This window comes from Passer montanus, unplaced genomic scaffold, assembly GCF_014805655.1.
Source record: "Passer montanus isolate IOZ18808 unplaced genomic scaffold, ASM1480565v1 scaffold12, whole genome shotgun sequence".
Classification (NCBI taxonomy): domain Eukaryota; kingdom Metazoa; phylum Chordata; class Aves; order Passeriformes; family Passeridae; genus Passer; species Passer montanus.
Window position 1 is genome coordinate 14871338 of NW_024358722.1, and position 25986 is coordinate 14897323.

Consider the following 25986-nt stretch of genomic DNA (forward strand, 5'->3'; position numbering starts at 1 on the left):
AGCATAAGTCTCACCCACCTATTCTCTGAAGTTTGGATGTCACTACTGTGTACAATAAAAATTGTATATTCATGAACTCCATTTGTTTTATGTCCTTCTCTCTGTCAAAGTCTCCCAAGCAGCATATGCTTTGCTCTGTGGAGAATAAAATCAAATTTGTCTGTCTTGTCATATTGTCATCAAAGTGATACTATCACAATTAGATTAACATTTTGTGAAGGAGCTGAAGGGAGGCAAAGGAAATAGGAACAAATTATAGAGAATCCCAGTTAACCCTTTCTCCATGCATGTCCCTTTGAGTGGTACCTGGAGGTAGAGAAAGCAGCCAGAAAGCAGCCAGGATCCAAAACAAGCAGCCCTGCCCAGCCCCTCTGCCCTCCTCAGAGTCAGCGAGGTTTCCCCCCGGCCCTGCAATGCAGGAGTTCACCCGGAAGGCTGTCAGCGCTAGGGAGAAGCATTACAGTTGGGATGGGAGTTCTTCCCAGGCTGTGGCCGGTCGGGAGCACACAGGGACATTGGGACACGCCAAGCCCTCGGGATGCTCCAGGGCCAGCACAGCACCATGGGCACCTCTGCTGGCTGCAAAATGGGAGTTTGGGAGCAGAGCACAAGGAGCAACCTGTTTCTGGGTTTTTGTTTGTTTGTTTGTGGTTTGTTTGTTTGTTTGTTTGTTTGTTGTTTGTTTAATTGTGGTTTGCTTGTTTCTTCCTAGGATTTCTTTAGTTCTACTTTCACATTTATTCATTTGTAAAATGAAGAGCAAAAAAAAAGCAAATTGGTGATTTCATCAGATAAAGGGAAAAAAAACCAGCCTGTTGTGCAGAGGTGAAGAAAAAATGTCTCTAAACTTTCTCACACTGTGCAGTTTCATTTCCCAATCCACTTCTGGTGTACAGGCAAGATCCATGCAATAAATTATGCTTGTGCAGGACAAAGATATGTATCTGTACAACTTATCTTCTTATTACAACTTCATCGTCTGCACATTGATCTTCTTCCCTGGGGATTAATTTGAACATGAGCTGTTTCTGATACTTATTCTTCAGGACAGGCCTGCCAAGGATGTATTTTCTCTTCATTCTCCTGTATGTGAATTTGCCTACCAAAATGATAAATTCAAGTGTCCGGCACACATGTCACAGAACAACTAATCTATCTCAGAATTTCTATGGAAGTTAGCAGCTGTTCAGAGTGGGAATATTTTCTGTAAAGTCATGTGGTATAATTACCATAACTTACATTGCACAATACTTGAAATAATTAAAAAAAACCCCTTTTTTTAATGGACCAAAAGTAACTTGCATGTTGCCATACAAAACATGATGGCATTTGTCACTAACAGAAACCAGTGTTGCCTGTATCTCTGGGAAATTCTATTCTCTGTAGTCAAATAGATTCTTTTTTCCTAGCCCTGTACAGTTCTCATGTTTAAACATTTAAGGACACCTTCTCTTTTGTGCAAGAGAAAACTGTAAAATCACCTAGAACTGAATTTTATGTGCCAAGAAGCTTGGATATATCACCAAATAATATGGGAGCAAACTGTACATGCTGAGAGAGAGAGCAAACATTGTTTTGTCCCATATTTTTTTAAATCTTGGTTGTTTGAAGAGGGGGTCATGGGGCAGGGTGCTGTGGACATAGTGTTGGGAAAGGGAGGGGGAATGCACACCATAGCCATGATAAAGTAATGAATAGCAGTGCAAACAGAAGAGGCAGTGGGGAGGGAACAGGCAGAACAGTACACTGAGCAGAACAGTATTACATTCACAAAAACAAAAAAAAAGGTAAGGTCAAAGAGGAGGAGAAGAAACTTTGAGATTTTGCCAAGAGGCAGCCTTTGGTAATCAAGGCAATTCCAGCAGAGCACAGAAAGGAAAGCCAACTGGAAAAGATTCATTAGAGTTTAAGTAACTTAAGGTAGTGGTGACAAACTGCCTGTCGGATTAATTTGGAAGCAAAGGAAATGTGGGAAGGGAAGCAGGAATGGGGGATGAGTTTGCAAGATACCTCTTCTTGACCACAGAAAGAAGCTAGAGGACAATGAGAGGCATTGGAAGAAAATAAGGGAAAGGCTTATTTTCTTTGCTGTTCTCGTAGAACAGCAAAGTCTGTCCTGTGTAGAAATTGTCCATATCAATACCAGAAAGGAAAACAAAAATTGAAACTCTCTTGTATGAGAACTGCTCTTTCTCTGGCTTCATAGCATTGCTGAATGCAGAAAGAAGCTTTTGCTGCCAATTCAGACACAAGTCCTATGGCTGATCCCATGAGTGCCCTCAACTCTTGCTGAAGTCAACAGGAGTTAAGGGCATTCAGCACTTTCCAGGGTCAGGCCATGTATCACTTAAAAATAACTCACCAACATTAAACATCATTAAAGAAACTAATGCTCATTAACTAGCAATAGACCACTAGGAAAGGATCAATAGTTGTCTTCGAAATCATCTTACCTCTTACAGTATATGCATGCTCTACTTAATGACAGTGAAGGATGGTGACACTGAATGATAGGTCACTGATAACAGTGAATGGGAAAGACTGCTTCTTAATTAATCAGGACAGTATTAGCAAAGAATTCCACTTAACAGGGATATATCTGGGGGCCTAACCAGGTGATTAAGGAATGATGTGCTGACCCTTGGTGAAACAAAGTGACAGCTTAAGAAGAAATGCAATGAACACTCTTTTTCATTCTTCTGGTTTTCTTTGGAGCAAAGTGCTTTATTTCACCTCACACTTTTCAAGGCATTGCTTTCCTTTAATTAGCTCTTAATAACTGGAGTAAATTCATAACTGGCCAGGCTGATTCTGAGCCTGCCAGTGGAAAGGGTTCCGTAATGTGGCACCAACATTGTGTTGTATCTGTACTGAATGACTCTTGTTCTGCAACTCTTGCTTATGGAAAGATACTACCGTGTTTACCTGGAGTTGTGGTTTCCCTGGTGGGACTTAGAGGCCATTTTTTGGCAGAGTGTAAACAGGACAGGCTTGCATGCCTTGTATGGAGTTTATGAACATTATTTCCTTTTTCTGATTCAGGTATGGATTTCCTTCCCTTCAGGATCCACATGTGGGAAATCACAGAGATGTCCAAGCACAGAACACCTTTTGCAGCCTTCAAGAGATTGTTTCATGGCCATTTTTAATTTCTTTTTTAAAAAAGCAGTACAATCTTATCTGCATTCCACTGGTACCTAATGACCCTCCCCATCTGACTGAATTTATTGTAATCCCTATAAACCTAAATCTCAAAGAATTCCAATGCCTTGCACATCTCTTCTGCTCTAATTTATGAGAACTTGGTAATGTGCCATCTGGAGGTTTCGCTGCTTTTGAGGCACATGTTCAGCCCACAATGGAAACCAGAAGGAGAAAGAAAGGAAAATACAAGGGAAGGAGAAGGTCTGGCATCAAGGAACAAGTGTCATGAACTCACACAGACAAAAACTACCTTTCAAAAAAATCTGTTTTAACTTGCATGATCGGCACATACACAGCTGATAACCCAGGGTCTCAACCTAAGGACATTAACAGCGTTACAGGGAAATCCTTACACAAGGACAAAATGTTCTTGAGCAATTTCTGCAATGTATTAGACACAAACAGGTTTTTCCTCAAAACTGAAGTAATGTCAGGCTTCTTGCTTCACCTTTTTTAATTTTCCCTGAACAAACATATTTATTGTGGCAGTTTCAAGTAAATTTCCATTTCACACACTTTTCCTGTGAGACAACAAAGGGCTTACTGGAGGGAGCTTTTAGGCTAATTGGCTGATCTACACCCAGGCCATCAAAGGTCTGAGGCCTATTTTACTCTGAAAAAATATGCCTGGCTCTGATTTTATTCCTTTTATTAAGCTACTTAAACAAAAATAACATTGAAAACTGTATGTCACTGAAGTCATAATTACTAACCTATGAAAAGAGCAATTCAGCTGTCAGGCTGAATCACATCAACAAGTTAGACACAGTACTGGGAAGCATATCAGATCACAAAATAAGTTAAATCATCCTGTTAATACCAAAATAATAAATCCTAACACAAATAGATTTGCAAATTCATGCTAAAGAGGGTATTGAGAAGGCAGCTGTTCATTTGTTACATGTACCAATTACAAAGTATCTTAATGTTGAAACAAAATCATCATCTAATGTCTGATCCACGTCTTTGGCACCAGTGAAAACCTTTCTCTTCGAACACTTGCTCTTCCTGCTCATGAGTGAGCAAACCCTGGTCTCCCAGGATCCATCTTCATTTTACTGGGATGGACATGTTTATATCAGCATCTATCGTGTCCTGTTTGCCAGAAAGGACAGAAAGAGGAAAGTTTCAGGCTGCTCACTGAAGGCAGGACCCTCTTTTCTATATTTAATTTGACTGAGGAATGATCTCATTAATGTTTCCTTCACAAATGCAAGGGTGGTGCTCACACCCACCTGTCCCCAAACACCTGGAGTGCTAAAATTCACAGTGCACAACAGGATTAAGATTCCTCCACAAGGTGAGGAAAAGGCTGTTTTGTGGCAGCAGCAGAGTGACTCTCCCAGGCACTGTTGCCTCCTTGGTCCCTTGCAGCACCAAAACCATGGAACCCCCTGGTGCTGTGTGTTCTGTACACAGCTGAAAGGCTCAGTGAGAGCACCTCTGTCCAGTCTCTGCCAGTGCTGAGCACAGCACCAGCAGGGCACTGCTGGCCAGAGGGACACTTTAGAACCACTAGCACCGTGTGTGCCTCCTCCCCTCCCCTGCTCCTCTCCTCCCTCCTGGGCCAGCCACGGTAGAGACATCTTCTGCACCCTTGGGGAGCTCAGGGGAGGCAAGGCAGGACTCCTGCAACTCCTCTCTGGGCTGAAGGTGAGGTTGCAGAGGGAACAAACCTGGGGAGATATTCTCACACTGCTATGCGAGGTGGGTTTTAGCTGCAGTCATTAGTACTTCATGCAACCATGATTTTTTGTTCCATCAGTCTGGTATCCTGCATAGCTACCTTCATGGTCTCTGCCAAAAGCTGGATCTGTCTCAAAACAGGAAGTTCAAATGGGCTAGGAAGGCTCCCTGTAAATGAAAGATAATTTTAGAAAGGGAAATTATTACACTAAAATTTAATTGAAAGGTATGGTCACAAACTCCTCCTCTTTTCTGGGCTGTAATAAGTCAAGATCTGATAAGTCCCATGTACTTTTCTTCTAGGTTCAGGAAGAAGCTGAAGACTGATTATCTGACTTCTTCTCACACACCCATATTGGAGATTCTGAATGAGCAGTTTTGTCTGAGATGTCTTCTCAATCAAGGCACTACCCTGCTTGTTCTCACCTACCTGAGAATTTTATCCAGTTCAGACACAAAGGTGCACTATTTTCAGAATAGAACAGATTCCTCTTGGACTAATTCGTGAAAATATCACTTTAGTGAGTTATTTAAAGATAGTTGGCATTTTGAAGACTGTGGAGTCTGTAAGTTTGACTTTCCCTTTGCCAAACACCAAAAAGTGAAAAATCTAATTATAAGATCATGATGAGGTTTTTATTTACTTTAATGCCAATTAATTGCTATTATATCAACAAACCAAAAGGAATACAAAAATAGATTAAATATAGTAGCTTTAACACCCTAGAGAATTCTCTACTCACAAAAATGTTGGGGAGCCCTCCCCACTTTCCTGGGAGTAGAGACACTTACAGCAAAGCCAAAGTCAACAGGACAGAGAAAACTATTAAGGTTTATCCAGGTTCAGTACTGGCAAAGTGCTCAGCTAAGACAGCACTGCTTTCCTGCTTTTTTCATTGACTAGAGCACAGAAGCAACTGAAGCAGGACAAAAGCATTGCTGGGAATGAGGAGAATCCATGGGACCTATGCACCGGGAGTTGTAAAATCAAACTTTTCAATGTCAGCTATTATCAACGGTACTTTCTCCACTGCACAAATGAGCCAAAGGAATGTGCAAAAACAAAACAGGTTACCTGAAAAAGAGGAAACATCACACTTCAAAGCTTCCAGTTCTCACAGTGATTTTTACCTGCCTAGGATGCCATATGACCAGTGACTGAGCCTTCACAGCTGCCCTGCTGACTCTAAATGACAGCATTCAGTACAGTGTGACGCACTCCTCCTCACTCTGTCAAGGCTTAGCAAAAAAAAATAAAATTATTAAAGCCAATTTTAATTTCTTTCTGTGGCTTCTTGATCTCATGAAAAAGCAGTTCAGCACCTACAGAATACCTTCCCTAAGGAGATAACTGTACAAGCAAAGTTCAAGTATCCCATCATTGATTGCATGTGTTTCATACAAAGCTCCTTCCACTATAATGTACTTTCTACAATAGCTGATAGATTTTTCCAGTCTTCCTCTGGGACTCCTAAATGACTTTGCTAGAGAATTGTAAAAGCTCTTTTTCCTTCACTGACAAAACTCAATTTCTGAATGAAATGTTTGAAAATTTTTAAAGATACTTTTTAATACCTGTTGAGTCTCTTAAAAATGAGGAAATTGTGAGAACAGGAGAACACAGGTATTGGTACAAGAACACATGAAATTGCTGTGGCAGTTTGATTTTCTAAATTCAGGATACCACAGGCTGTGCAAACCCAAATCAGAATTCTCTGTGTACACTCTCATCAACCACTATGTCTATTCTGATGCAGAAGCCTTCATTCCAGCAAGCATCTCTGTCCAGAAAAGTATTGACATTTGTGCTTAAATTTGAATGTACATCCCATTCAGTAGGTTGTAAAGGACATTTAAGCACCTATATGCCTAAAAAGAGACTGACAGAGGGCATATCTGAGTCAGAATTTTATTAATGTTCCCTGAAGGTTATATAAGATCAAATGGGTAGATTGACTTGGCATTGTATTGCAGTGACTTTGTACAATGTTTGGGAAAATGAAACTATTAATGAGATATCAGCTGAATATTTTTTCATTGACACTCTGGGTAATAAAATATGAAATGTTTTGTTTCTCCAAATGAGGTCAGCACACATGTGGATAATTGCCTGAAACAATATGATTTTTGTTTAACTTGTTTAATTGTCTAGGTAGCTTGTTTGTTCAAAATAAATATGCAGAAAAAAACCTCAAAAACCAAAATAATAAAAAAAAAAAAAAAAAAAAAAAAAAAACAAAAACCAAAAAAAAAAAACCCTCAAAAACCAAAATAAAAAAAAAAAAACCAAAAAAACCCCCAAAAAACCCAAAAACAAAAAAAAAAACCCAAACAGAAAAAGCTGTGGTTGGACTCATAAGAAGCCCTTCCTTGATGATTAACACTGCAGTTCCTGCTGGCAATCCTCTGGTGACTGGACTTAACCAACACATAACCAAAAGTAGCTGTTCCTGTGCCAGCTTTTCAGTTTTAATAATCTGGAATTATGTGACAGCCATCTTCTCTAACAACTTTCTTTCTGGGAGTGCAAAACAGAGAAAAATATATTAGTTCCTTATATTTTTATTTATCTGTGCATTCATCCTTTCTTTTTGCCTTCTTCTGCCATAGAACGAGCTGAAAAATTGGATGTTTAACTATTTAACATTACTTATTTATGGGGAAACCCAGATGGTAGGTATTCCATATACAAATCATAGGGGACTAGGCAGACTCCTGAAAATATTGAGATAAACATCTTTATGAGTATACTAATAAAACTGGCACCTAGCTACATTGTTGGTACTAAACCCAGATTTCTGTATTTCTTCTGCTGAAAAGAGTGCAGAGTTTGCACCTCAATGCTTTGGCCGAACTCTCCACTTGGAACCCTCCACTTGAATTCTCAGCTGGAAGTGGGTGTAACATCTGTGTGCAGACTTGGCAGGAGGAGCCCAACACGCTGGGCAGTACATGAGTCCTCTTCACCATCTTGCAGGATTAGATCCAAATCCCGAGATCTGACAAAACTCAGAGCACACAGAGGCTTGCCAGATCCATATTCGTGCTCAAGTAAATGTCTGGCTTTTCAGGACTTGCCAGGAGAAGATCCCTGGCTTCTCTTTTCAGCCAACCCCAAACTCGTGCCCGTCACCGCAGAGGGGTGTAAGCCCACGCTAGCGTACATGTGTTTGAGGAGCTGTACTGATGTTACAGGAGCTCCACCAATTGCTCCAGTGGTGACTCTTGCCCAAAGCACTTCAGAGTGCTGAAGCCTTTAAATTCATAGCTCTATGTCACTTTAGCAGGGTTTTCAATCCCTCCTTTTAGTAGCGTAAGTGCCACTCCGAGCCTGGATCACATCCCAATTATTCTCACAATAGTGGACGCTGTAAGGAAAGAGTGGACATTCTGCCATGTGGAACAATTATATCATATACAATCAGACAGAAAAGAAAAGGGGAAAGAAAGCAACTAAATCAACACACTGTGCAGCCATTCATTTTACTGTGTCATTTAGCATATGGTCACTCATGTGATCAAGACAGTAACTGGCATTTTTCCCAGTTAATTCACCTCTTTTCTCTTTGTCCTCTGTTGTAGCACCAGTCTTTCAGCAAGATTTCACGTTGCAATCCCCTTGGAGAATGAATGGTCCTTATTAAGTGTCTGGAAAAAACAAGCAATTTATTAGTACATTGAGACTAATTATAGCTCTACCTTAATCAAATAAAGAATCACAATAAAACAATCTGAACACCTCACTTGAAATTGACTTAAATATTTTTATTTCTTTGTCTGTCTCTTTTTATATAAATTGCCAATGCAATTAAGTCCTGTAGCTGTAACAGCTAAGAGACTTCTGAAAAAATAAGCTGGTTTTTTTCCTGAGGTTTGGTGGTTACAGTAATGTGAACTGACTAATACTTTACAGAGCTTAGCTATGAATCATTCACTGCAAATAAAAGGCAAGGCACGCAAATATTCCTATGCATGTTCTTCTCAATTATATTTCTGAGGACATCCACTTGATTTTGATAACCATTCAGCATTACATATTTGAAGTCTAGACAAGGGAAGTCTAGACATCCATAGTGCCCTGACATGTTTTTTTGCACTATTTTTGAATGCAGATCCACCTTTGAGACACAGAAAGCTATTATGCTCATTAAAAGCAGGGTTCTATGTTGATGCAAATATATTTAGCTACAACTGATACCCATTGCATAACAGAATTTTCTCAGGGCAGCTCTACTGTACAGAGGGGAATACTGAGAAATCCAAACTGAAGTGCAGGCAGGTAAGCCCTGTTTTTGTGGAAAAGATCAAGAATAATGAGTAGTTCCCAATCTGTGTGTACCCAGGTGGATTAAGGTCTTTAAGAATAGGGAGAAAAGTAATATTCAAATACCTCTTTTTCTCCCCTTCCTTTATATTTTTTCACTACCTGGTAATAAATTAGCAAAGGTAGGAGACTTTGTTTACACACCTGAAGTCCAGGAGGATGGCAATTCCCAGAGCTACATTCTACCTGAAATGTTCAAGGACATGCAGCTGACACAGTGGGCCTCCGACTGTAAGACAGACAGCTCCAGGCACAAAGCTGCTGTATAGAACTGTCTACATCTACCTAAATTAGAACTGACAACCAGCCCTGGTTTTATAATGCTGAGTTCTCAACTTTAGGACACCAAAACCTATCCAGAAAAGGGAACAGAGTACATTAGATTTATAATTTTTTTTTGTTGCATTGTTTCTTTTCTTTTTTCTCCTTGCTTTTTTTTCCCCGCCTTCATTTTAAAACATAGCATTTGATACACCATATTTTTTGCTCCACTTTTGGTTTTGGTTTGGTTGTTTTGGGGGGTTTTTTGGTAGAAAACCTCTTTAAATTTAAGCATTTAATTCTAAAAAATAGACAACTGAATATTTATCTTGATCACGCTTGAATATACAGTGTTTTCACTAAAAATAGAGCTCGTTAAGGACAGGAGTTGAATTTCATAGTTAACCACTGAATTAAATGGGAACAGAAATTTAATAACAAACCTCTGCATTAAATTGAACCAGCAGGTAAAATAGGGGCCTTGAAGAGAAATTCCTGTAGCTGCTTTGCAGACTTTGCTGAATTATCACTCCTATAATGAGTTCAAGAAGACTAATGTTTCAAAAATAGCTACTAATTTCAGGGGCCAGATTTCAGCCTTCTCCAAAAAGTGAATAATTTTGAGGCTCTGTCTAGTCATAACTCCCCATAAATTAGCTGTCTGGGGATTCTGAAAATGAGGAATTACAGACAACTGATTTTATCTGTTTCACAGTTATGCCAGAGGCATTTTGATTGAATTTTCAAACAAACACTTAATTTTAAGAAAAAATATTATACAACAATTCACTAAATATCTGTTTATTAAAAATTGCCATGAAATTTGGTAGGAAAAAGAACGTGGGCTGAAAAGCCTGACTGTATGTTTGCGAACACAAATTCCACTCCTAGAACTTCTAAAAATCAACAGAGTTGCTAATTTACCTCAATAACTGAAAACTGACCTTACAGCTAATTTAGTCTGGCTTTTTTATTATTAGAATTTTTTTTGGTTTTTGAGGAGGCAAACATTTCTGCTTATGCAAATGTCTTCTTTATTTACTTAGAATAAATAATAAAATGAGGAACCTAACAAAGACTGCTCACAATTTCTCTCAGTTTTTGGTGTTAACAGCTGTGTCACAGCTTTTTGGTTTTCAGGTCTGCATTATTACATCTTTGTTTATAAATTGAGCAAAAGATTCCAGGTGAAGTCTTGCATTACTCTTTGTTCTGCAACATATTTTGTTAGTGAGCCCCGAGTAGTATCTAAAATAGTGTAAATCATCAGTTTTTAATCTGGCAGGAAGTAGATAGTGGCCCATTAAACTTTCGTAATTAAATTTCCCCTGCACTCCCCCATAGAACCATTATCTGAGTTTTCTAATTAACACAAGAGGAGGGAGTCAGTTCAGAGTGATGGGATCTATAGCCACCCCTTTTCATTTTAATGACCTTTAATAAAGTTTTATTACTATTGATATTGATAATTATAATACACCCTTTCCTCTGCAATGTGATTCTAAGGGCCTTGTCAAAAATTAAAAATTCTTCCTCAAAGTTGGAATGCAGCAAATGACTGTGTCCTCAAACACCCAGAATCTGGAGCCAAACAACACCAGGGAGGAAAAAAAGACCAAGCGTGGGCAGGACCAGAGCGAATATCCTCTCACACAGATTCCAGAGGGTTATGCCTCGGTCCTGGTCTGCCACAGCCCTCTGCTCTTGCAGCAGAGCCTCCCCCAAAGAGGCTGACACAAATGCTGAATCATGAGGTGGTTTCATGACAGATAAACACAAAGAATTATGCAGAGTTCATTTAACTTCTTTTACTTCCAGCCTTAAAGAGGTCAGATACTAGAGAGGAGGATTAGCTGTCGTGACACCTAGTCTTTCCTTAGACTTCTCCTTGTTGCCTTTTATACTAAACATTTTTACATGGAGCTTTTATTGGTATGTCAACACTTCTAACCTCACCACAACCTCAGAACGGCGTCTCATAACTCAGTGATCCTCTTTCAGGTGAGAACTTATGTTCCCATCAGCACTGCACTGTGACAGAGGCTTCACCAATCGAATGAGAAGCAAGCCAGAGCAGAAGGACTTCTATTCTGCAGGACTTGAAAGGGAAAAGGACTTTGCCTCCCAAAACAGGGGGTACCTGCACAATTGAACAAGCCCCTGTGTGCACCTTCCTTGGTGCCACCAGTTGAGGTCCTCACGACATAAGGTCAGGTGTGGGCTCTGCTTGCCAGCTGCACCTGAACATCACAAAGCAGTCCTGTCTCAAGGTGCACACAGCTATTGCTGATGGTCTCCTCTAAAGTCCACAGCTTACCTTGAGCCTAAAACTCTATGTGTGGAAAGAATCCTTCATGGGAACACCACTTCTTACCCCCTGCTGCCCTCAGGCATGCACACAGCTATGACCAGGTGAGCATGGCTAAAACTGCTCCTACACTGCCAAATGTGTGGGTGTCCCCTGACCTCAGCACTTCTTCTGGGGGTCTCCAGAACCAGAAAATTTGGTCTGTGGATGTTGGAGAGTCCCAGCAGGGTGTCTGGCTCCACTGCCTGGCCTTTCCAGCGGATCCACTGGCACACAAAGAAGCCTTTCCTTCCAGCAGAGCACTGACATCCTCTCTGGAGAAATGCCTCGTGCCCAGCTACAATTCTTCTCATCCTGGTCTCTACACACAGATCAGCAATACAACATCAATAATGGGTGTTCTGGATCTCGGGGTTGTACTTTATGACTTCTCAAAGGTGATTTTGGAGAAATGCTTAAAGTTGGATTTAGAAGTTTTAGTTGGGGCCATTTTCAGTACTACTTTCTTACTGCAGGTTATGATCACTGAGATAATTAATTTTAAACACAACAAGTTGCTTATATAACTATAGGCATCATATGCAGAAAAAAAATCAGGGAAAATGCTTGAAAATTATTTTGGATCAAGAGAAAGTTTGGTTTTTTTTTTCCAGATACAATTATTTTTCCCAATACAAATACAAAAATTATGATTTTAAAACCTGTAATTCAAACAGATCAACTCACAGGTGAACAATCTTGCTTTATAAAAGCGTTGCTCTATAAATAGCAAAGAGTCATTGCTTACTACCTTCAGAGTCTTGGCAGTTAATATAATTATAAAATGCAAATAATGCATTTTCTATAAATATGAGGGGGAAAAAATCCTCAATTAATAATAATACTCAGCCATACCTTATGGGATCCTAAATTTAGATTTAGTAAAAAGCCATTAAATTGAATTAGAGAACTTATTAAAAAGCCAACCTTTATTTCTGTTGTTTGAACTACTGATAAACTAGCAATCAGCATTTAAACTCAAGTTGTCCAGATGCAACCAGAAATGTGTGTATAGTTATTTCAAAATATTTGTGTGATATTTGTGAGCAAACTCTGCATGTCCCTTCCCCAGGACTAAGCAATCCTACTTTTGAAGTTCCGTGTTAGGCAGGTAGGTATGAACTGAGTGAAGGAGGAAAGAAGAGGCTTCATGAATAAGGTATGCAAAAAAAATTGGCATATGTTGTTGAAGTGATTATGAGGTCTGTGTGAAAGCAGTAGTAGGTAAATTTTGGCTGGCACAGCATATAGATACACAAGAGAAAAAACTCAGCCAACAGTGTGATCACAGGACAGGAACCAGCTGCCCGGATTTTGCCTCCTCAAAAACTAACAAGGAAAAGCATGGGGAGAGCTCCTCTGTGACTTACAGTATTAGGGATAGAACAAAGCACGGCTGAGTGGTTGGCAAGCGTTTGTGTCGGTGAGCAAAATCTGTATGAAACTCCTCTCAATAAGCATTGAGACATCTTTACCACCACCCATGGAAATTATTTCAGCCTTTACTGTAGTCAGGTCATGAGTGGGAAATCATGTCTGCAGAGATGCTTTGCAGAGAACTCATCCAGGTGGAAAGAGATGTGGTAATCCTGGGAATGTTTGGGTTTGGAGAGATGTGATTTTAAATCAGCAGTATAATATTTCCTTCTGTGTTTGTTTCTATTTTGTCATTCAACAAAGTTTAAATGAAACAGAGATTTTAATAAAGATGCACAAATTCTATCATAAAATTTACATAATGAAACAGGTTAATGGCATTATCTTTCTTGAAAATATCTTCCAAGTCTTGCCAGAAAGGAATATTTCAGAAGTAGGGTATCTGCCAAATTTGCACATACTCACAAATGAACTTAAACTTGCTTTTGTGACCTTGTCTGCTGTTCATCTTATGTCTTAATTATGAAGGTGCAAAGTCCTCTTAAATTCTGTCCACATCAACTTTAATTTTATCATTTTTCAAATATGATTAAACTCATCCTTCACTATTAGTCAGTTGGGTTTTTTTTCCTATGCATCCTGCATCTCTGAGTTTCAAAGCTGAATTAAAAAAATGAGAAAATGGGAACTAGAATTTCCTAAATATTATGAATATTAGCTACATTTTTCATACAGTCTAGATGCAGAATTTCTCTGAGACAGTAACAATGTATGAATTTGCTTCCTTGTTTCTATAGCTCTGTTTCAGGCAGTGGTGGTTTTGAGAAATGCAAAATCCAGCCTTGCAGAATGTTGTGTTATAAAAGATTAATTAGAAAATGTTCACCTGTTCATTCACATATGATTTGATGTAACTTATATATTAATTTGAGAATTAATTTATGGTATATATTATTGGCATATGGACATATTTGCATAATTACACAAAACTGACTTACTTAATATTTTTATTTGTTATAGTTTCACAGAGAATTTTGCATGAAGTATGTGTGTATGTGTATGTATACATAAATAACTATATATACATATATATATATATATATATATATATATATATATAAGAAAAAGAGAAAATCAGAGAAGAAAATAAAGATTCCAGCATCATAGGACATAGCAATGATCAGAGGAGTATCTTTGGAAGTAAGGACAGCACTATGATAGACCATTGTTCTGTACAGATAACTGTCCTTAAGCAGCAGCAAGGACAATATCTCCAGGTCACTTGAAAGGTATAATTTCTTTGCAGACTTTTCAAAACACTGCTTTATTTCACCGCTAATAGATGGACATTTTTCCTACCTCCAACAAATCTCTTCCCTGCTTCTCTGTCACTTCCTAATTTGCTCAGTTCCTTGCACTAAAGAAGTGGAAAAGTTCTACATGATAAAACTCCGATAACAAACAAAAAATTTCATTTTTCTGTGAATATTTATAAAGATAGATGATAATCAGGTTCCCATTAATAGACTGCTTGACTTTAATCAGCATGTAAAATAATTTTCTGATAAGAATTCAGGCCAAGTCAGGAAGAAAACTCCAAGCAAAGAAACATCTGGGATAAAAGCATCAAGCAGACTTTCTAACCATGTACGAAGTTCAAGGTCTCTGATAAGCCACCTGGCTATCCCTACACACTCTGATAACCCCAAGCTGGTGGTACAATGTTCAGCCAGGGAAGGTCTTGTCTCTGGGCACTGAACTGATAGACTTATGGCTCTCTCTGCTACAAAACACAAGAATATTGGAATATCACGAAGGCAAAGCAAGCCATGAGCATGGGCATCTTAATAAGGAAGGCTGGTAGCAACCAAAAACTTCTAGCATATTATTGTACTGTAAGAATGCACCCAGCATGTTATGTACATGTTCAAGTACAGCTGTCCTTGATGATCGGGGTCTCTTTTCACAAATACAGATCTATTGGATAGGATCAGTAATCTCATCAAAATTTCCTGGGTTTATCTATGCATTGTGGCTCCTGGTCCCAATCTGTTCATTGTTAAGTCTAATTTATTTTTAACAATTAACTAACTAATTTTTAACTAACTTATTCTTAACAATTAACTTATTAATTGTCAAGACTAACTTATTTTCTCCATTTCTCCTTTGAATATGATACTTTTTCTCCCTGCTTTTAATGCTCTTGTTTCCATGCATGAACAACAGCTTCCAATAACTTCTGCAGGTGAGCCAGATTATTGTCTGGTTTCTGGATGCAATAGTTGCCCTCTTCTCTGGGTTTGCTTAGGCCTGGGAGTAGCCTGGCAGGGCTCATTTGGGGTCTCCCTGCTACTCATTGTCACTCAGTGCTCCTTTGTATGTGTGCAGGGTTTTAATCACATAAAATGTGCTTTACTTTCAGCTTCTAACAAAAGGTACTTTATTCTCAATGCTACACAAGTTTTGGGAGTCACCCTGCAGTGAGCTGACTAGGATGAGAAGGGACCCTCCTTAATGTGTTTCAGTCCTGTTGCTCTGTTGAGGTGGACATTTCCATAATGTAAATATGAACTGGGGAATATTCCAGAATTGCAATGGCCACTTACATTAACGGCAGTCAAATGTAAAAGAATCTATTCTATGACATGATGGTAACACAGCACAAAGTAAAGAATGAGTAGGTAACAGATCTGGAAAGCTTCAGAATTTGGCTCCCAATAGTGTGTTGCGCTAGATGTGGGTTATTAATGAATCTGCAACTTTTTTCTATCTGTCTGCTTTTAGACCTTTTAAACGTCACTTAAAACAGTGTTCTCCTAGCACCATAAATTATTAGAAATGAAAGAACTAAATAATGAAAGCAGCATTCCCTTTCTGTTCAGGTTATTCACCCCTGCAGATGACTTTGTGTGCAGTCAGTTTTACTGTTTTTTCATGACCAGTCCGTATTCCAATGTAAGAATGAGTTGTGGCTGAAGTAGGAATTCAGAGGAACTAGTACAGAATTATGTATACTGCTATTGCATTGCAAATCTCTCCATGGGAAATTCTGGTCTGTCTGCTTCAAGTGTTATTATGGCATACCAGCATATTTTAATCACCCTGCACTGTTTCTTTTCCCCAAATAGGAAAAGGGAATAGGAAAATATTTTATAAAACTGGAATATAACCCAAAACATTAGTAGGTTTATCCAGGGACAGGTACGGATTTGGATTTATTTTATGTAACCAGAATACATTTCTACTAGCAGAATTATTCTCCTAATTTCATCTTCCTATCTTCTAAAGATTTTATTTCAATGCTGCTTTGTCATTTTAATTCTTCAGTCTCACTGTTACGGAAACTTTGGAATTTGTGATCTTGGGTGTTGAAGCCAGGCATAGATCCCCTAAATAACTTAACACTGAAGAGACACTGTGATTTTCAAAATTCAGATTATTTGAATTTTGGAATGACAATTTAGTAATGACTAAAGGACATTGTGGCACAACACAGGTTTTGTGTAGGTTAAGATATTTTAGAAAATTATTAAATCTGGCTTGGACAGTAGTGAACACAATGAATGGAGGAGAATATGCCTCAGAGAAAAATATTATAGAGACACTAACAAACTTAAGGCATTTTGAAAGGTGGGGGCGCATGTGAGCATACAAAAAGAAAAAAGAAAAAGAGTAACTGTTCAAAGATACTAACACATATTTTATTGATTTACAGGGAAAATAGGAAATAAAAGGAAAGTAATCTCAATGAGGACTGATTGACAATGCGCAGCTGACTGACCTCTAGATTCTAATGTATACAGTTAGTTCATTTGGAGTGAATTTGGTTCATCTAGGTACAATTTTTGATATCCTTGATGGACTACATCTGTACATTTTACTTCTTTTAAAAAATGGAGACCTTAGCTTGTTTTGGCTGAGAAACAATTTCCAAACTGTATGCAGTTGCCTATGAAGTCTGGCATGGAGCCACGTCCCACCTTTTGGAAGGACATTTTTCACAGCCCCGCTTTCTCATAACCTCATTGCCATTGAAAGGTAATGACAAGGGCCGTGAAATGTCCAGTATAAACAGCAATATTCCACCTCAATCAGCCTATTCCATGGACTGTGTGGCTCCATTCAGTTTTCAGCAGAACTTCCCACTGATTGTAATGAGGATTTAGCTTAAGAAAAATTAAAATTCTGTATAATATGATCACTTTTCAATGATGATAATTAAAAAAAAATCCATAGAAATTAATTGTGGAAGGAATTCTGGATTCCACTTCTGTATTATTTTTGACAAATTTCTTCACTCCCTTCTGTCACTACATATTATTCTCTCTATTATTGAAGTTTCAAGAAAACAGTTGGACATATAGAATGAAACACCATGAAGAGTGTATTATGTTCTTTTAGAGCTAAATTCATAGTGGGCAGCAAATGACAGGTGAATTTAAAAAAAAAATGGATTGATTTTCATACAAAATTTCCATGGAGAGTAAATTTTAACTAATATGTAGCTAGGCTATTTTTATAGAATTTCTGATTCGTGGGCTGCACATCACTGTGGTTTGCAACAGGAATTCAGGATTGCAGTAATACTGTTTTGACTATGAAAACAAAGTTTTAGTTTGACCTTGAATAGTGTTGCGTTGGATAGGATAAAGAAGTTCCCTATTTTTGTGAGTTTAAAGATGTATTGACATTTTGGGATCTGGATGTGAACAGAAAAACACCCATCTTAAAAAAGCAGAGTCAGAAATAAACAACTTTATAATGGAGCAAGAGGAATGCAACTATGATGAGAAATATATGTCCTTCAGCTTCTAATTAGTAACAAAGAAAAAATGCTGGTAACAACATGTGGGTAAACGCAATTAATGTTTTAAATCCTTTTACAGAATTATTGACTATTTATTACTGGGCTTCTCTTCAATCATTGGTATTCCTGTACCGCAAGAACCACTCGTGGCTATGAGGAAGCTACAACCAATGCAGCATTGAAACCATAACTCATTCCGGTATTAACTACATTAAATAGTTTTGGTAGTTCTGGGACTTGCTCTTCACTAACTAAGGGGAAAATTAGATCTACAATCACAGGATTTCTGTCAGAAAAAGGAAATTAAATCTGTAGAAAAGCTGGAAGAATGAGCATAAGAAATGCATCAGAAAGAGAACCTTGGCGGACTCAGAAATTTTATGGCTTTTTCATTATGGGAAACTTCATTCATCCATATTTGTCTTTTACAAAGGATTATGAATTGAGGACTACAACTCCATAAAATTTATATTTTGTCATCTGGTTTGATTGGTGGAATTGTGTTATGGAGAAGGATTCTGAGATCACATTAGCCAGGAAAGAGTAATGCACTACACCCACCGAAGAACAATACATGTTCTTATCTACTCAGGCAGGCAATCAATTCTCTAGTGCATATATCAATAAAGGCTGGGAGCCCACTATTGGCAGATCTTGGGGATGAGGTCTTGATACCAGCTTTACCAGCAATGATTGCCACAGATGAATTCACTGCAGGTTAAACAAATAAGCGAACAAACAAGCAAGCAAACAAACATGGATAAAAAAGCCCCACAACTGATTAATTCTCTATCACAGTGAATTTATTTCCATAATATGATAATACAAAAGCTCATCTCAAACTTGCAAGCAAGCACAGACAGTGAATGATCCACTTTTAAACTATAACATAAGGAAATGTATTATTTTTACATATTTGATACTTTGAAATGTCTTTTATTATTAGGGATGTGATCTCCAAACTGAAAGGTCCCAAACCTCTTCAAGACCAAACATTCAGGTAAGACTTCCAAACTTCTTGTCATTTTATGGACTTGACTGGCAAAGAAAGCATCAGAACTTATGGGAGGAGCTCCAATTCTGCTTCTGCTTGACCAGAAACACAAAAGCTTTTTGAATACTTTAATGAGACATCCAACTAAGAGACAGCCCAGAAAGCACCTAGTACCTCATAATTGTTCTGCCATCCTAGATTTGGAGACATACCCATGTATTCAATTATCTGAAATTATTACAGTATGACTGGTGGTTTTAGATTATTTTAGATAGTACAACCATAGTTTTTATTTAGTTAACACTTTAAACACGTCAGTTAACAAGCAATTGTTCTATGCAGGATGAGATAGTTAGGATTCTAACACAGTGAAGTAATGTAGAGAAATACAGGTCTGGTGTGCCAGGAAAGAGGCCTTAAGGAATTGGGAACACAAGAAGCTGTAAGGATGATTCGAGCATGAGATGATAAGAGATGGGGCCCAAGATTGTCACTGGAGACCCCAAACCATATGTAATGTAGAGTTTCAGCTCAAGGTGGTAAAGCAAAACAGCAAACATTTAAACACGGTCCCAACAGGATCCTCAAGTGAGGAAAAAGAAACTACCAATGTAACTCCCTGTTCCTCCCCAGAAGGATCCATGAGGCTGGTCGCTCACTGCACCCGCACCTCACCAGGCTGCAGCCACTGACCCTAGGAGCCAAAGGAGCAGAGAAAAGGTGAGCATAGCAAAAGGAAAATTGGAACAATCTAGGAAATGTGGAGAACTATTTAACATTATTATTATTTTAATTTTTTTTTTCCATTTAGTAGTCCTTCCTTCCTTCCTTCCTTCCTTCCTTCCTTCCTTCCTTCCTTCCTTGCTTTTTTTCCTCTCTTCTTTCTGTAACAACTGAACTAATACACTAACAACAATTGTTTGATTATTCTGCCAGGTTTTCAGTTGTGCTCACAATAATTTTTTTTCCTTCCCATAGCAAGAATATGTTGTTACAAACACCCCAATATGTTGCAGGCTCTGGGCTACAGTTACAGCCAGCCTGAGGTGCCTGGGGGCCCGGGGAGGAGCACGGCTCCTGGGTGCTTGGGAAAGCACCAGTGCTGGGACTGAGGTACCCGTAAGGCCGAGAGCCCCGGGGCAGGAGCAGGGCTGGAGCATGAGCTGCCAGGAGTCTCTGGGGAATGCGGGTCTGCCTGGAGGTGCTGACATCGCACCCCAAGCAATTTTTGACCTGAAGTACAAAGGAGGAGAAAGCATGTGTCACGTTTGCCCTGAGCCCTGAGCCTCACCCTTATTGATGGGAAGGTCAGGCAGGTTTAGTAACAGCCATCCATTCACAGGCATGGTCAGCCTGTCTACATGGAAAAACTCCAACACTGATTGCATCAAACCAGTAGAAACAACCACCTCAGAATTACTTTCCTTTTCAGCACAGGCTTGCTCTGACTTATTTTTACTTTAGATTGGAAGATGGTAAAAAGAAGACTGGATGCCAGGTCACAGTCTACTTTGCTGTGTACCATGGACAATACTTTCTCAACCCAGACTTTCTGGATTTGTGTTTCTGATCAGCACATGATTTTGCTGTGTTTGTAAAAGAGATGATGGAGGAATGTCAGCTCAGTTTTTTCCTGTAGCCTCCTTTACTCATTTTCCAAAGGTTAGTAGCCTGCTGGGGAGAAATTCAGCTTATTTGTTGCTACCTAAGAGTTTATAAAGCTCTTTGATTTGGCCTTCACCTCTCATATTGTAACCACTTGAGAACAGCACAAAGAGTGTACTGATAGTTCACTTGGTGAGCTTCTGTCTGATGTGGGACTCCAAGATCTCCCAATTACTGCCCAGGAGTTTGCAACCCACCATCATAGCAGGGAAGGCAAACAGCAGCCCTGTGAGCATACAGACGAGGTTTCTGCCTTCCCTTGGACACAAACACAAGGATTTTGTATTGTAAGTGAGAGTGTTTACACAGCACAGTGATAATGGGTGGGCCAGGGTGGGAGGAAAGCTATTCAGATCCAACAGAGGGTTAATACCAGAAATCAGAATTAAAGCAAAGCAATAACAGAAATGTTTTATTTCCATCCTCTGGGAGATTTCTTTTGGATAATTCTTAACTGACATCGTTATTACACAGCACACCACATCTTAATGTATATTAGAACTACATGCTGGGGGTTGAAAACTAGCAAGAAAAAAAATCCATCCAAGAATGAGTCAGAAATAAACAATTTCAAGTCATAAAATACAAATTAGCTCAGAGGCTTAGTCTGAGAATGAATTTTCGCAGGAAAGGTTATTTTTCCTGATTTATAGGGGATTTACAAGAAACCTGCAGCTTGCCATTGGAGAAATGAAGCCTTCTTAGGGCTTTACACTGTTTTGCCACCACTTTCATAATACTTGTTCATGTTTTTAAGGGGGGAAAATGTACAGCGAGGTGGAACGGTTATTGACCAGATTGATCATGGGAACAAATCTGCCGATGGTAACCTTGTTTAATGATATGTTGCTGGGCTCAGCACCTTGCTGAGGCTGTGATTCTTCACCGGCTGGGCCCGCATGATGGATCACGGTAGGAGGCTGATGGTGCAATCACTCACTGGCAGCCACTGACACCTGCACCAGCCTGACACCCGTCCCCTCTGGATGTATCAGCCAGCCTGCTCAGCCTACTGGGAGACACGACTGTTCCACCAAACGGCGAACAAAAGTTCTTTATCTACCTTGCAACTTCCCCTGTAGGACACTGCCTTCCTTTTTTTCTTTCCATTTTATTCCAGCTCCATCTGCAATTTTGTCTGTCACTTTTTTCATCTGCTTCTGGTTTAGGAGCATTCTAGTCCATGGCTGACTTAGCAAAAACAAAACTAAGCAGTCATTAAATCTGTAATGGAAAGGGAAAAAAAAAAAAGGGGGGGGGCGGGGAGGACAGGGAGGGAAGGACTGCATGGCAAAAGTATGAAAGCAGTATTTTCTCCCTGAAAATCTCTTACCTGTTTATGAACATTCTGTTAGAAAGGAAATTGCTGACTCTGATTATGGTGGAACTCACATTCTTTGTGAACCATTATTTTAAAGAGAAAACCCTTACTTAGTCCTACTTATTCTGGATATTGAACATAACAGATTCGCAGTAAAAATTAAGAGCAGGAAAATGAGCAACTAGTCTTTTGCAGACAGTTCCTTTTCTCTCTTCTCCTCAAGACAAATCTGAAAGCTAATATATGCAATACTATTTCAGACTCAATACTTTAATATCACAAATACCTACCCAAGTCAGCTTCTTCTAAAAGCAGTTACATATGGATATGCATACTCATGGGCACTATTTGTACTGCACACCAGCCAAGATCCACTCTCAGCTCACTGGCTGTGATTTTTAATAATTTGCCACTTTTATAATATGAATTGTATGCAATGATATACAACCACTTAAAGGGAAACATTTTTAAATATATCTAGACTGTGAAATAATGATTACAATTGATTTTGTCTTCTAGTCCCCTTTCTTGCAGGGTTGATGAACTTTTTTTGGGAAAAAAAAACTTTATTAGTATGACAGGCCATTATAATGATAAAAAAAAGTAATTATCTAGACAAGAAAACCTTAGCACACAGTTTCCCAATCTCTAATTTTGTATAAAGACCTCTTCATTAGTTCACAGCAAAATGCTGTGCAGCTTCTTAGAAAAAGAATGGGAACACCACTTCAGCTAACATGTTTCTTAATTGCACATAGACCAGTCCTACAAATTGCACACATCTGTCTTTTCAAGTCACTGTAAATTCAAATATGTATGGTCTTGTGCTAGCAGGGCCTGCACAGCCATTGTGGGGGCCAGATGGAGCAGCATGGCAGTGCAGAAGCCAGGCTGCTCACCAGAACAATATGGATGGCCACCCCCGTAGCCACTCCTCTTTCTCCCCCTTTCTTATTCTAGGTAAAACACCTACATTACAGATTTGCTCAGTTTCTTTCTGTTCTTTAACATGAGCAGTGGTTCAGCTGTGCCCTGAATCCTTGTGAAACCACATGCTGTCTCTGCACCCCTGCTCTACAAGTGCCCTGCACGATTAAAAGTTAGAGTTACTTTTTGGGGCTCTGAATATAATATCCTCTCTGAGCCTTGTAGTCATTAAACTGTGCTTTGAAAACACTTGGACTACCCTGACTTATTTCACCACATCAAAATTCCATATAGTGCAGGGGTGGGGGACATGGGAGGGAAGGCTGTATCTTGGTGTGGATCCCAAACAGCTCTCAAGTGAGCATTGGTCTGCTCCCTCTGAGCCAGCAACAGTGAAAAACCAGAAAATCAGCACCAATCATCTTAATTTTCTTTAAAATACGACCTCCCCAAACAATTATATTATTGACCTTTAAGAAGACATCAGAAAATTTAAAAAAAAAAAAAATCTCCTCCTAGTAAACTTAGTTGCTGTCATAATTGCACACATAGGCCCCCACAAGTACATACACACAGAAAGCATAGCTGGGCACCATTTAATTGATAACCCTGCTCCCAATTCCTTCCTCTCCTTTCAGGACAGCCGTCGCTGTATGCAGCTGCTAAAACAATGGAAATGCTTTTCCAGCTGCAGCATCTGGCTGTTTGGCAGACTCATTTAGTAGTTGTGTTGGCAGCTTTGAATTTGCCTCTGGGTCTATCATATGTTTGTAAAGGCAATGGACTGTCAGCCTACACTCACATGTGTGCCTGCGTCTGTTTGTCTGTGTTTCTTGTCCCTGTTTACTGCTGCTTTTTGCCTGTGTTTGTTCACAGAAAATAAACATTAAACACAGAGAAAAACACAAAATTACCCTCTTAGCTTTTACCGAGGCACACAACTCTACTTCTTCAACTCTTGCCATCCCCCTTTCAATACACATCTGTTTCATTTGCATCAAAGATAACTCATCAGACAAATTCCCTGTGTTTTACAAGGAAACTGCGCCTTTTTATGTGTGCATATACAAATAATTTCTTTGGGACTAAGACCCTTAATGCAGTGATATCATAATAAATGGAAGGGGACATTTTTCATGTTACAATAATAAATGAGGTGTTAAAGGAATATCCTGATACGTGAGCATTTTATACCTACTGCTTGTTGCTTGGTGGCAGCTGTAAAGCAGGGCTCACTGAATTAGCTATGATGTACTACTCCAGGCTGATGTTAATTATTTTACCGTGGTAAGCATTTTTAAAGTAGCTGCTTCACATTTTTACATGTTTAGATATAACACACTTGCAAAGGCTGGGTTTAAACCACAGTTAAGCATCCCACCTGAAGAAAATGTTTAAGTGGAACGTATTCTAAAATGCTGCAAGACAGGTGAGGTCCAGGGGAAGAATTGAAGTTTAGGATGATCTTGATCTTCATATTAAAAAAAAAGCCAAAAAAACCCAGCAAAACAGATTTGTACAAGCACGTTATGCACAAATCACATCTGCACACAAATATATACAATAATATATGGACAAGTATGCTGACACTTTTCTTTCCCATTGAAAATACCTCAGATGTAAAGTAAGAAAGACTCATTTCTCAGCTAAATTTCTTGTTAAATAGAAGTGATCTTTCCAAAATTGCAGGGGTATAAAAGTGGGTAGACACTTGCTGGTGTTGTAGTCAATAAAACTACCTGCAAATTATTTAAATACACACACTGTAGCACAGGAGAGTCTAAAATGAGTGCTGATGAATTTAACTTCCTGTTGGTTATCAGCATTGCAAAAAAAACCCTCAAAACCAACCCCACAGAAAAATACACAAGGATTACTTTTAAAGCAATTTGTAGTAAAAAGATTTTTTCACAGTTTCCTTTATTGATGTAGAATACACAGCCTTCTTGCTTCCCTATTTCAAAGCAGTTTTGCCCAGAGAAATTAAATGGGGGATGGGGAGAGTTTACAGGATGATAAATTAGGACTCATCAATTAATACCTGAGAGTGGCCCCTTCCAGCAAATAATCACTATAAATATGGATGTGTACTCAAATATCACTTTTTAAAAGTGTCATTCCATATTATTTCAATTTGTTAATACTTTAAATCAAAATGAAGCTCTGTTTTCCCCCTCAGAATCACTTGCAATAATATTTATATGCTCATTTTGATCAAGTTTGTAAACATCCATAGAAATCTTCAGGGATCACAGAGAACTCCCAATGAGAGAAATTTTACATTTTAAAACTTGAGACCTTTTATGCAAATTATTTTGCCTTTGGCCATTTCAGGAAGAAATGAAGGAACTGGAGGATATTACAGTTTTACATAACATTGGTGAGATTGTTGTCGTCTTTGATTGCATATCAATTAGTCAAGAACTTGAATGATCATAGGCGAAGAAACCTAAACTCTTCTCCCCAGCTGAACAAAAATGTGTCAAAGATTCTAACTGCATAAATTATTACATTCTATCCTGCAGCAATAATAGCCTCTTTAAGCAGACTTTCTGGTCACCTGTATCCTGGGAATAGAATTTTATTATGTTTTGGTTTTGCATATAACAATCTACTTTATGTATATTTTATTCTATTCTTCTGACCAGTAACACTGACAACAGATTAATCTGAAAAGAGCAGCGCTGCACAGAAAGTGTGGGCCTTTTGTCAGCTCCTTCTGATGAATAAATGATTTGAAAGATAAGGAAGAGTCTTTGAGTACACTGCCCACCAAAGGTGTTCTCAAACAAAACAAAGAAACAAACTTTGTGATAACCTGAAAGCCATTTCATTATTGTGATATTATGCATGTGAGCAGTGTCCTTCTTTCCTCTGCTTTCTGTTTTTGGAGCGGTAAGACTAAAAGCCACATTTACCTTTTCAGGAATACGACCTCTACACTGTGGGCACAGAAGTGAAATTTCTGACCAATGCTTAAGTGGCAATCCCAGCAAAGTTTTCCCTGCTCCCTACAGGTAGTATGGAAGGGAGCCAGAGCGACAGGGCCCCATCTGAGCCGTGCCCAGCTCCC